This window comes from Gymnoscopelus microlampas (genome assembly GCF_963454915.1).
Source record: "Gymnoscopelus microlampas genome assembly, chromosome: 16".
Taxonomy (NCBI): Eukaryota; Metazoa; Chordata; class Actinopteri; order Myctophiformes; family Myctophidae; genus Gymnoscopelus; species Gymnoscopelus microlampas.
The window spans coordinates 33,717,485-33,730,399 of NC_139953.1; the positions used below are offsets into that span (position 1 = coordinate 33,717,485).

At 41.8% G+C, this 12,915-nt stretch overlaps 1 protein-coding gene across 3 annotated transcripts in view; it reads right to left on the minus strand.

The window, feature by feature from the left end:
• fynb (FYN proto-oncogene, Src family tyrosine kinase b) overlaps positions 1–11,216 on the minus strand; it is a 117,437-nt gene extending 106,221 nt beyond the window's left edge. For all 3 annotated transcript variants that reach the window (XM_084083341.1, XM_084083340.1, XM_084083342.1), the window contains exon 1: positions 11,078–11,216. The gene's annotated coding sequence lies outside the window, so the exon portion shown is untranslated. The remainder of the gene's footprint in view (positions 1–11,077) is intronic.
• Positions 11,217–12,915: the final 1,699 nt, after the last annotated feature.

The window sequence follows — 12,915 nt, forward strand, 5'->3', positions numbered from 1 at the left end:
CCCCTTTTTGCGATGCAGATGAAAAACGTGCCAGTCTAACTCGAGCACAGGAAAGGCTTTGTCGAAGGCAGAAAGTGGCCTTTGTCACTCGCATGCGAAGGCATGACGCGAAACACAGCTGGGGAAAGATTCACGGCGATTAATTATGCATGAAAACACTCCGGGCCATAAATATACACACAAAGACGGCACTTTTGTTTTCCCCTCTTAAGATGCAAACACTTGCCGTGGGTCTGTCTGCCACTATGGTAAACATATCATTAATAAATCATAAACTACATTCTCTCCCCCGCCAGGCCTGATGCTTCGGTGAGAACAACGCCCACATGATTTGTACTCGAGTCTGGCGGCCGGCAGGCCAAAAGATGGTCAAAACGATGGCTGTGAAGGCATTCTGAGGTAAGGGCTAAAGCTAGAGACCGCATCGTTTTCTGGGGCTGTGTATGAACACCATGATGATAATACTTAAGCCTCATATAACACTGTCTAAATAGAGCACCGAAGTCCTGACGTCACTGCCAGTAGAGGGCGCTTTCCGCAGGTTCATGGCTTTACTTTTTGTATTGAAATCCTCATTGGGGAATCTTAGATCGCTTCATATAAGAACTGTGTTCCAAAAATAAACACACCACCCTGGCGTTTTTACTCATATGGATATGAAGCATCGACTGAAGGTGTAAATGTACACATTTACCCAAAGAGTAACACAATATAAACACTAGAAACGAGTCAAACAACCCAAAGACTACATTTCCCATGAACGCGGCTGCTGTGGGGACAGCGATTTCAGACCCGGAAGTAGTAGTTCTTAAGACTTTTAAGTCATTCCATTTTTGCCGGAAACAGGCTGTATCAAATATGAATGAATATCATAAACGATGCAGAGCCACCCCCCTGACAAAAATGCCAGGGTGGTGTGTTTATGTTTGGAACACAGTTCTTATATGACGTGATCTAAGATTCCCAAATGATGATTTCAACACAAAAAAATAAAGCCACGAACCCGTGGAACAGCGCCGTAGTGGCAGTGACGTTAGACTTCGGTGCTCTATTATCTCCAGTACATGCTGTACAGCAGGTAAATATATATGGCCTTCCCACAAATCACACATTTCTCATACTTTCTTCTCTTTAAACCCTCAATACTTAGAAAACGTGTACTTGATGTGCTCTTTCTTCCCCTACACCAAACCTCTTTGCCGAAAAAAGCCGATCTACAAGCTCACAACGCCTCTGTATAGAAATTCTAGGGTTCAAGTGGTTAATGTAAAAAGAAATAGTTCCTATCATCACACAAACATTTGGTGGCTCCCCTGTAGTAACTTTGAGGACCCCCTAGGGGTCCCAGGCCCCCTGTTGAAGACCCCTGGCCTATATACATTATCTCTGGACAGCAAATCTCTTTATCTGTACAGTATTTATGCTGCTTTTTCTCTGAGAATCACTTTGTGTTGACAAACACGAATGGATTAAAATAAGAGCTTCATGAATAAGTTTGACGACCCAGAAAGCATAATGCATGAAGTTCAGGTCATCCCCTCTTCCTCTTTAGTCGTCCTAATGAGTGAAAAGCTCTCTCTCTCTCTCTCTCTCTCTCTACTCAGCCCACCAGAGGAAGGGATGGATCCCTGGCTCTCTGTTCAGACAAAGCAGCACATGGCGGAAATCTGTTATAAGAACCTACCATTGCCGTGTCCCTGCTTCATGCAGTGGTATGAACATTTGGGTCTGGTTGGTGCGGTTGGCGGAATGCACTGTTTTGCAGGTCTATTTATTCAGCTATAAGGTTTTAAATATAGTCCTGCCTGCCTGCCTGCTCGCTCCTTGGAGCTCCAGGACTCTGGTAAAAAATGAACAGAGGCCTAGCCTGCACGCTGACATGAAATTAAGCCAAGTGGAGTAGTCTCTATGCACAGCAGCCATATTGGGAAGGTCCCTTCCTTACTTCCTTCACAGGTGTTACCAATAATACTAATTAAGGCTCTGTTCCATTTAGTGTGGTATAGTGGTTGTCTTTATTCTCAAGGACCCCCATAACTCTGAGAGTGTACAAATGGAACCAAATGGACCCTTACGTGTCCATTTGGTTCCATTTGTACACTCTCAGAGTTACACACCCACCACAAGGGGCCATTTGGGAACCAAAACGGAGTGTTTCTAGTGAGCCAACATGCACGATATCAGCACCCTGACCAGAAAACGAGGATATGAAGAATATCTCACACACACCATGCTATTTCTTTTACAAATGCAAACGGGATTGATTTTCATTTATATGTCACGCGCACAGACACACAGACACACACACACACACACACACACACACACAATTATCATCAATGCCAGGCGGAAGTGCTTGTGCTGATAAGGTTGGGCGGGCGGGCGGGCGGGCGTGCGTGCGTCTGTGTGATATGATCTGTATGATAGGATCTGTGTTGTTCTGGGTCCTTGAAGCAACAACCGGCACTAGCTAATTGAATTCCTTTGAAGCCGTTCTCCCCAGACGACCATCTCTACAGGCTCTTGTTTTCATAAGCTTTCATACAAGTGTATCACTTATATACATAATTTCATTCCGTGATGCTAACACAAACAATGCCCATAATATGCCAATGTGCCTGCCTGGCATCCAAGAAATAGTGGTCGTTTCTTTGTCAAAAAAAAGCAAACAAACTTCAGGCTTTTAAATGACTAATATACTGACGAATTAAGAAAACAAAACTTCCATTAAAGACATGAAGTTGCTCGAGGGATTGCCGCCCCTCCCCTATTGGTGCCACCATACCATATACCCCACGTTCATCCATGGTTAAACATTTACTCAACTGCATAACGACACCTTGATTTTATCCTTCAAGCCTAGTTCAGACCTAAACATTCGCGAATAGTTGAATTTCCCATGTTGTCTTGCCGGGCGGTGCCGGTTTTCTGGTGTGTAGTTTTGTTTGACTGTACATTGGTGTGGTTGGCTCACTGAGTGAAAATGAGAAGTGAAATGCCAGCGGGGTCAACCACAGCCCTTCTTCCCAATCGGTTGACAAAGTCAAAGTTCACCAATGTTGAACTTCAGACGCATTGAAAACATTGCTGTCAAAACGCCACAACCGGACGCTCCACCCCCTTGCTCCCGTAGAATGGAAGCAAAAGGGACGCGGAGACGCTTCTTAAGCCGTTTAGAACGCTGCAGATCGAGAAGAATCACAGCGGTCTGATTTCGCCCTTAAGTACGTCAGGGTAACAAAATACAAGCGCGCACACAAGGAGAATTAAACTAAAGAAAACAACAACACCACAACACATTTCAGTGCCTCCGCTTGCTGGTTGCAAGCCGGGGCACAAAGGACAGCACTGTTGTGGCCGTCTCCGTGACCTTCCATGTCCTGGCGCGATGCTGAAAGCAGAGGAGCCACACTGGGAGAATTCCCTGGTGCCACCACGTATGCCTGGAACACCACCGAGCCTGCCTGGCAGACTAACCCACTCTCTCACAATGAAGCCCTTAACCACTTAAAACCCTGCACTTGGTCGACCGGAATCCCTCAGGGCTCTACACTGGTGACTTTTCTGTTTTGGGCTCTACATTAACCCATTACGACCGGGAGAAGCATCTGTGTCATCTTTTGATTTGCATTATTTTACGCTTTAGCTATTCAAAAATAGCAGATATACAAGCTCATAGCGTGGCACCGAGTGCCGCGCTATGAGCTTGTAGATCTGCTATTTTTGAGAAATCGTGAAGATTTGTGCAAATCTTTGAAGCGAACATTTGTAACTCAAATCTTTGCTTCTGGGGGTCCCTGGAACAAAATATTTTGAGATGGGGGTCCTTGGCCAAATACATATACATTTTGGGGTCCTTGACATGAAAAGGTTTGAGAACCACTGATATAGTAACATAAGTTTTTCAAAAAATAGTTAAGATTTAGAAGACATTTTGTAGAAACGGCCTCAGGTCTTAATGGGTTAAATATCTTCAATGCGAAGCGTTGTGAGCTTGTCCATCTGCTACTTTCCTGTGAATGTTTTCCCCAGAATACGGAAAGTGGTTAAAGCCCTCTTTATACTATGTTGTATGATGGTGTCATGCACAAATTGGCAATAATAACACGTGAGCTTGTATACTGCAACAAAAAAATATATCAATTGGGGCCTATAAATTATATGCCCAAAGTAGGGATGCCAGGTTGAATGTGGTTAAAGGTGGTTTATGTGATATTCTTAATGAGTGTTAAATACAGTAGCTCTATATTCCGATAGGAATCATTGCTATGTTGATCCAGCAACAGGGGTCTGCCTGTCTGTCCAGCTAGTGAACAGAAAATACATTTTTATGTCTGGATGCCTATTTTAATCATTGTAATCAGGAGAGAGAACTCAATACAGGATGAACAAGTGAAATTAGAAGTGATGAAACGGAAGAGAAACAAAAGCAGACAAAATTGGAACACTATAAAATTGAAGTTGATAATGATCTTTGTATTGTTCTCTGATTGGATCAAATTGCTATCCCTACTTGAAAAGACATTTTCTGTTTAGCAAAGAGCGGGGAGACCCCTGTTACTGAACAAACACTATGGCAAAGAGTACTCAGAATATAGAGCTTTAACTTTTTAACCAGACTTTTTCTTTTTCACGTAACCCGTTTTAAATAACAATTAAATAAGTAATCAGGCATAATGGCACAGAGCATTTTCATGTTGAGATAGTTTTGTGGCCCAAATCAAGATATATCAATTAAGACAATAATAACCATGAAAATGATTACAAATATTAAAAGAAATAATGGGGATCACACAATCCACCAAAGCATTTAGTTGGGATTCTTTTTATAGACAGTCATTAACTCTGTGTTATACAGGGAGGAACAGCTAATAATGTGCTGCCTGGCTGCCAGCTGACCGCATCACCATTCACTCTCTGTGGATGACATCAGTTCCTCGGTTGAACTCTGTGCCAGAAACGGACGTGAAGAGTGCTCCTAAATAAGACTGGTCAGGAAGTGACAGCTAAACTTAGTGAGCCACGCCAGGGCCCTTTGAGATCGTAAGGGCCGCAATGCTTCATACGTTTGACACGCTGTGCATTTGCATTGTGTTGTTTTTGTCTACCCCGAGTGAGAGCACACGTCAAGACAAGTTCCGATCAAGGTTTCATTGGAATGATGATAAATAATAATGATGATAAAGTTGAGAGAGCTTCATTTCGGAGTTACGATTGGATGATGTAGAGCTGCGTGAAGCTCAGGATCTGTCCTAAAACATATAATCCACCATGCGACAGGCTGGGCACAGAGCCACCAACAGTTCAGTTGATCCAACCACAGTGGGCAGAGTGACAGAAATGAAACAACAATGGTGACTGGGTTGGAAACACACAGTCGCACGCACGCACGCACACACACACACACACACACACACACACACACACACACAAAAATAAACATAGGCACATACCATGGACATATGCCAATGCACGCATGCACACACACACACACACACACACACACACACACACACACACACACACACACACACACACACACACACACACACACACACACACACACACACACACACACACACACACACACACACACACACACACACACACACACACACACACACCCTTGTACCCTCACCATCAAAACTACATACCTAACCTTAACATAAGTCTAACTAGAAAATGTGCTCATCGGAGCACAGGTCTCCGCCAGTACTGTTCCTGATTAATCCTGTCTTACCTCACTTCAAAAGATATAAATGATCTTTTGAAGTGAACCACCTATTTATAGGACTCTATTTCATCACGCGTCTCGCTAGCCAATCAAAGCACACCCTTTCAACATATTGTCACATGTCACGTGAAGCTTGACCAATGTTAGCTTGGTGGACACACGGAAGGACGAGAACGAAAACATAAGTCTCCTGGCAGAGACAATAACCCTAAAACAGCCACTTCAAAAGAGTGAAGCAGTAACATGAACTCCCTTTGCATACACGCACACACACAGACACAGAACACAAAAATAAACATAGGCACATACCATGGACGTGTGCTTTGTGATACCATGCAACCAAAACACCCATAATACCATTATTTGTTAAGAACCAAACCAAACCGCCGCGGGGGAGAGCGAAGCCCTATTTATCAACATTAAAACTGAGCCGCTCATTTCCACACACCACAGGACTGAAGTTGATCTATTGTGCTTTAATGACTGTGTGGTCTACCACTGTGTTTGGTGGTGGAGTTCCACGGCTCTGCTTCAGGTCCCGCTGGCAGGGAATGCGCCCGTCTGTCGTCCTACGAGTGGTAAGCAATGATCGGGATCACTGACTGACAGTGATTATATGGGTGCTCTGGTGGAACTTCCGCACGGAGTGAAACGGCGATAAGCAAGGTAAACCTGTGTCTGTCTGTCTGTTTGACAGTGGTTAACCACTCAACCGCAAAGTATTTTCTATATTTAGAAAATAGCCGATCTACAAGCTCCGCAACGTGTCACACCGTGGCGCGACGCGTGAGCTTGTAGATCTGTGAATTTTTGAAAAGTATAAAACACAAAATAAAATCTTTGCCTATATTATTGACGTGTCCAAAATTGGGACGCCAGGGTTTAAGTGGTTAAATTGGCAGACCGTGGCATTGACACTGCCAAGGTTAGGGGTGCCATTTCCTGTGTGGCTCAATCAGTTGAATGGCATTCACTCTGCCAGAGCTGGGGGGGGGGGGGCTATCCATGCTAAAACTTAGCAATCTTGGCTTCTTAAGGTGCTTTGGACAACATAGTACACTAAAGGCATCGTATGCAACACAAAAAGAGGCTTATTTCATTCTCCTCCTGAGTTTGACATTCCCTTATTGTCTGTGACAGCTCGCACGTTCAGTTCCTGTTTTTGATAGATCGTCATCCTGCTGCATAGCATCCAGAAATAAAGCAGCTCTCCTTAAACTCATAACTCATTTGTGACAAGAGTAGCACTTCTGTACGCTAAAGACCAGGCAGCCGACGGGGATGGATGTGTGCGAGCACAGTACAGTGGCTTTCCCCTATAACAAACTTAAGAAAATCCATGGCTGCAAATGAGACTGACTTGACAGACCTAAACACAGCAGCGTCAGTCGAGTGAGGTTCTTTGCTACACTATCTGTGTTCAAGTTCAATCAGTTCAGTATGATTCATGCCCAGTGGTGGAAAAAGTACTCACATTTTTTACTTAAGTGGTGTAAAGTAACTAAGTACATTTACTCAAGTACTGCACTTACAAGGAAGTCTAGTAATCAAAATTGACTTGAGTAAAAGTTCAAAAGTATTGGTATCAAAATATACTTAAAGTACTCATTGTGCAGAATGTCCCATTTCACAAGTTAAAATGTATACAAATCTTTTGAAAATAGTAGATCTAATCTACAAGATCAAAATGCGTCGCATTGTGAGCTTGTAGATCGGCTGAAATAAATGGCTGAAATATAAATAGGTGATTAATGTATGTTTTGTGATAATAATCTAAATCTGCAAAATAACTAGTAACTAAAGCTGTCAAATAATTATAGTGGAGTAAAAGTATAATATTTGCCTCTGAGATGTAGTGGAGTAGAAGTAAAAGTACTGGAAATACTCTAGTAAAGTTTTCATTGTGACACAGATAAATAGTCGGCCAACTTAAAGTACTACGTTAGTTGCATTGATCCAAGCTGAGAACCCAGTTGATTGATTCGTTGTAATAAACAGGCTCTGAAAATACACGTGGCCCACCCATCTGGCTACTTAACACGGCAGTCGAATGGCTGCCATGTTAAGTGGTCAGAGGGTCGGCCGCGACCGCTTTCAAGATTTGCAAGTGGTCCCTGATCCAGAATAGGTTGAATCAAAGCCAAAACCGGGCCGCTGAATTAACCCATTCAAACCGGGAACGCATTTCTTAGATTTCTTTGGGCAATTCAAAAATAGCAGATATACAAGCTCATAGCGCGGCACCGAGCGCCGCGCTATGAGCTTGTAGATCTGCTATTTTTTGGAAAAGCCGTGGAAAATCGTGGGTCTCTGAATATAATATATTTTTAAAGCAAATTATTTTTTTCCTACAAATGTCTTCTAATTCCTGAAACAGTTTTTTTTTTAAACTGACACAGATGCGTTCCCGGTCTTAATGGCTTAAAGTAGCTATGAAAAAAAGCCCAGATGCTCCGACCTTGAGAATGTGCACCATGCAGGCTTTGCGTAGATGTGGTTTCTACGAAATGTGATATGTTCTGCATGAGCACTGGTTTCCGTGGTCGGCTTCCGATTCCCGGCACCCAGGGGGGAAGATTCAAAAAACTGAAACTCACCATCTTACCCTTCCATAGAGGCAGGCAGCACCTGAAACCAACAGCTGTAGATAATGGTTGTAAAACTAATTGCATTGATTCAGTTTATTCAATTTTTTTTAGTTTTATGACAATATGTGGAGTCAGCAAGTTCTCTCCACAAACCACTGACACTGATCAAAGCAATTTCTAGGAATAGGGAGTATTCTATTATTCCACCAGAAACATCCCAGGAAATGGTAAAGGAAACCATCAAAAATACTGTCCAGTAAAAGCAGTGACTGGTGGGAGCTATGTGACACAATGAGAGACAATTGATGAGACAATCTACTTTTTTTTTTTTTTTTGCCGTTTCAACCTGGCGTCCCTGTCTTGGGCATATTCCAACATTCCAACATTTCTGAAGATTAAAAAAACTTCAAACATTCCAAAATCATAGATCTACAAGCTCACAGCGCTTTGACACATGTGAGCTTGTAGAGCTGCAATTTTTTTTTAAGTTTTTGAAAATAGCTTTTAGTTAAGAGGGTTTTCATCATGTTTACTATTCTTTGATAGACAAAGCGCAAAACAATGACATTTCCCATTGAGGTTATGACTAATTAATGTAATGACTAATTCAATTAATCATTTAATGACTCTTGATTTCGATGGCTTGTAACATGGACCAAACCTAGCTTCAGTTCAACTTCAGACCAAAGAACCACTTCCACTGGAAATGCTGATATGGCAAAACAGAGTTCATAGGACTACACAGTTGGTCAAACCCAACATGGGTTGAGCCAGACAGCTGTGTCTGGCAGAGGCTCGATATAAACTACACTACAGTAAACAATCCGTGAAGCACTACATTAGCTACTGTAGTGTGGTGAGTATAGTGACAGGGAGTTCAGCTCGGCACTATGGGCTGATGATGCCTACTATTGTTTTCAAAAGATGTGGGGGTGAGAAGAGCAATTGACCCCAATTACCAAAAGGAAAGAAGAAAGCAATTTCCTAATAACACACCAAGGGCTGATTCCAAAAAGAGCGGATGTCTCAACAAAGCACTCATATAATTCGCATCACATTCCACTGACAAATGAGACTATGAGAGACCACAATGAAGCCAAGGGACATCTAGATCGGCCTAATTAAAAACGGCTCGAAATTGTTGAAGCGACATTGGGGTCATTAGAATAGTAATAATAGCATGGGCTACACAGCAGTAGCTACAATACCTCCTCTGACATTCTTTCTGACAGTTTGTCGTTGTGCTCTCCAGAAGAAGAACTGAATGATTGATTGATTGAATACTTTGGGAAAAAAGCACAGAAAGTACAGTTCTATACAAGGTCTGCTAAAAGGATTAAAACCCAAGAAAGCACTGTGGCTCGTTTCCATTGGAGTCCTGTGTGTACTCAATTCATCGAAGCATTCAATGACAGACAAATAAAAGTCACATAAAGAGTGCAAGACAATGCCAATCCCCAGTGCTATTCAGACAACGGTCTCCCACCCCATCATTATACAGTCAGACGCAGAATGCTTTAAGAGTCGCGAACACAAACACTCAAATTGTTCTCATTCACTCGCTATTTCAGTCTGTCTGTCTGAGACTGTTGTGTCGCAAGTTGCACCACAGACAGACCCTATACAACAACACTCACCCTGTGCTCAGGCATGTACAATACTCTAGTATAAGTCCTGAAAGTCAAAGTTAAGGGGAAGAAGCGCCGATCACGTTATAATCAGTCGTGGAAAAAGTAGGCCTACTCACATTTTTACTTAAGTAAAAGTATCAATACTGCAATGTAGAAATACTCTGTTACATGTAAAATTCCGGAATTCAAAAATTACTTGAATAAAAGTACAAATGTATTGGTATCAAAATGTACTTAAAGTACCAAAAGTAGAAAGTACTCATTATGCAAAATGTCCCATTCCACAAGTTTTCAAATGTAAAAAAAGATATAAAAGTATTTTGAAAATAGCAGATCTACAAGGTCACAATGCCTTGAGACCTTGTGAGCTTGTAGATCGGCTATTTTCAATGGACAAAATGTATATAGGGCTTTAGTGGTTAATGTAAGTTTTGTAATAAGAATTAAAATCTACAAAGTTACAACTAGTAACTAAAGCTGTCAAATAATTGTAGTGGAGTAAAAAGTACAATGTTTGCCTCTGAGATGTAGTGGTAAAAGTACTGCAAATTGGAAATACCCAGTAAAGTAAAAAAAAAAGACCTCAGAATTTTACTTAAGTACAGTACTTGAGTAAATGTACTTAGTTACTTTACACCACTGCTAAGCAGCATCCACATAACGGAATCTCGGCTTGTCCTTCACGTGACTCTCCATCAATACCAAGATGCAGACAGACAGGGAGGTGGTTGGTAAACAACCGACATCAACATGAATGAATGCTGCAACAAGGCGATGCTTTGCAGATTTGCAGAAAGCCTGATTATATGATTCAAAAAAGAGTGAATTATTCCTTTATTTGAATGGCAGAGGATAACCTACTTTAATTATCCTATAGGGTTCTCTATATATCTCTCTTCATTTCGGGTATATCACCAAGGCACAGTCAGCAAACGAACGGTAGCGTAAAACACAGCACGAGTATAGCCTACAGCAGTCGACATCATCTGCATCGAGCAGAAGTAATCGTGTGTACAAGTAACGTTAGTAATCATTTACATATAGCTATAATAATACAAAATCAAAGTATTTCATTTCGTTTTGGGATCTGAATCAAGGCATAAAGTGGGAAAACTGTCTCTTACCAATTCAAAGGCGATCAGTGATCCAGTGCGCTATATTCCATTAATACCGTCAGACGAGCACGGATAATAATAAATGATTATTATTATCCCCCCTCCTATAATACAGATAAGGCTCTGCTCTGCTCGCCGTTATGCCGCTGTCTGTCTGTGACTGTGTGATGATGGTGGCGTTGGGCTTTGCATGGCCACAATGAAACTAACGGGACTGCCCGCCAGCGTTGCCAGATGTTGCGAAAGAAATAAGCAACTAGGTCTATCTATGCAGGCTCTGGGTCTATGACAGGGGTCTTCAACAGGGGGTCCTCAGAGTTAATACAGGGGGTCCACCAAATCTTTGTGTGCTATGATTTTTTGTTTTTACATTAACCACTTGAACCCTAGCATCCCTGTTCTGAGGAGAACTTTAGCCAAAAATAGCAGATCTACAAGCTCACAACGCCTCGCGCTGCGAGGCGTTGTGAACTTGTAGATCGGCTATTTTTGGCAAAGACTTATAGGTGTAGAGGGAAAAAAGAGCAGCAAAAGTTTAGCTGAAACACAATTTTATACAATATAGAGGGGTCCCTGCTTCATCTCTCTCTCTCAGCTAGGGGGTCCTTGGCCTGAAAACGTTGAAGACCCCTGGTCTATGAAAACAAGCCCAAAGGAAGCGACTATTATAGGCCCACACATGACCACTTTGAACCTGTAATATATAGCCTTATTAGCCTACATCAGCTACTTGAAAATATCTACAAGCTCACAAGGCGTTGCATAGCGACACGTTGTGAGCATATCTGATATTTTCAAAGAACGCTCTTGAAAAATAATGTTTTTTTAAAACATTTTAAATATGCAAATCTTGTGCGGGGGTCCCTGACAAAAAAAATATTGATATTAGGAAGCAAGCCCAAAATAAGCAATTACACTTTAGGAACAAGCCCCGGGGAAAAAAGCAACCCCCAACTAACCAATTATGTACAAGCTACTTTACAGAAAAAGAAGCCCAAAGTCGCTTATAATAAGCGGACCTGGCAATGCTGGGGACTGCCCGCTTGATTGACACAAGGCCGAACCAATAGGCTGGCGAGGCTGAACGGAGGGAGGGGCATGAGATAGGGATGGATCAGCGTGATGTAACTCTCTCCTCTACGGCTCTGGGATGGATGTACAATTGTAAACACGTTAGATATGTCAGTCAGTGTTGCCATGTCTGCTTATTATAAGCGACTTTGGGCATGTTTTTCTGTTAAGTCGCTTGTAAATATTGGTAGTTGCAGTTTGTTGGGCTTGTTTCTAAAGTGCTGTTGCTTATTTTGTCTTCCTCCCTAATTGCTGTTTAAACCTAACCAGTGGTTCTTAAACATTTTCATGGCAAGGATAAATTAATATGTATTTGTACGTTTTTTTGTTGTTGTTTAAAAATATCTAGAAATTACTTGATTTTTTTTTTTTTTTAAATAGTAGATCTACAAACTCACAACTCGTAGCCAGAGGCCGTAGATGACCTAGTCGCTTCCTTTGGGCTTGTTTTCATAGACCCTGGTTGCTTATTTCTATAGCAAAATCTGGCAACACTGTATGTCAGTGCCACGGCCACGCATACGGTTGATACATTACATTCAATTATAATCAGTATGACTCAAAACATAATTAATGCTTTAAATTCAGAGGAAAATAACTGTCAAGACAAACGCTGTGTTTAGTGGAGTGATAGGCTAAAAACAGCTATTTTGATTTAATTCGACTGGGTGAAAGATATGCTGGCGATACGTTCATGTCAAATCTGTTTGAAATCTTTAGTGACTAATTAGTTACTTAGTAGATACATTTTATACATTTTACACATATTCTGCATA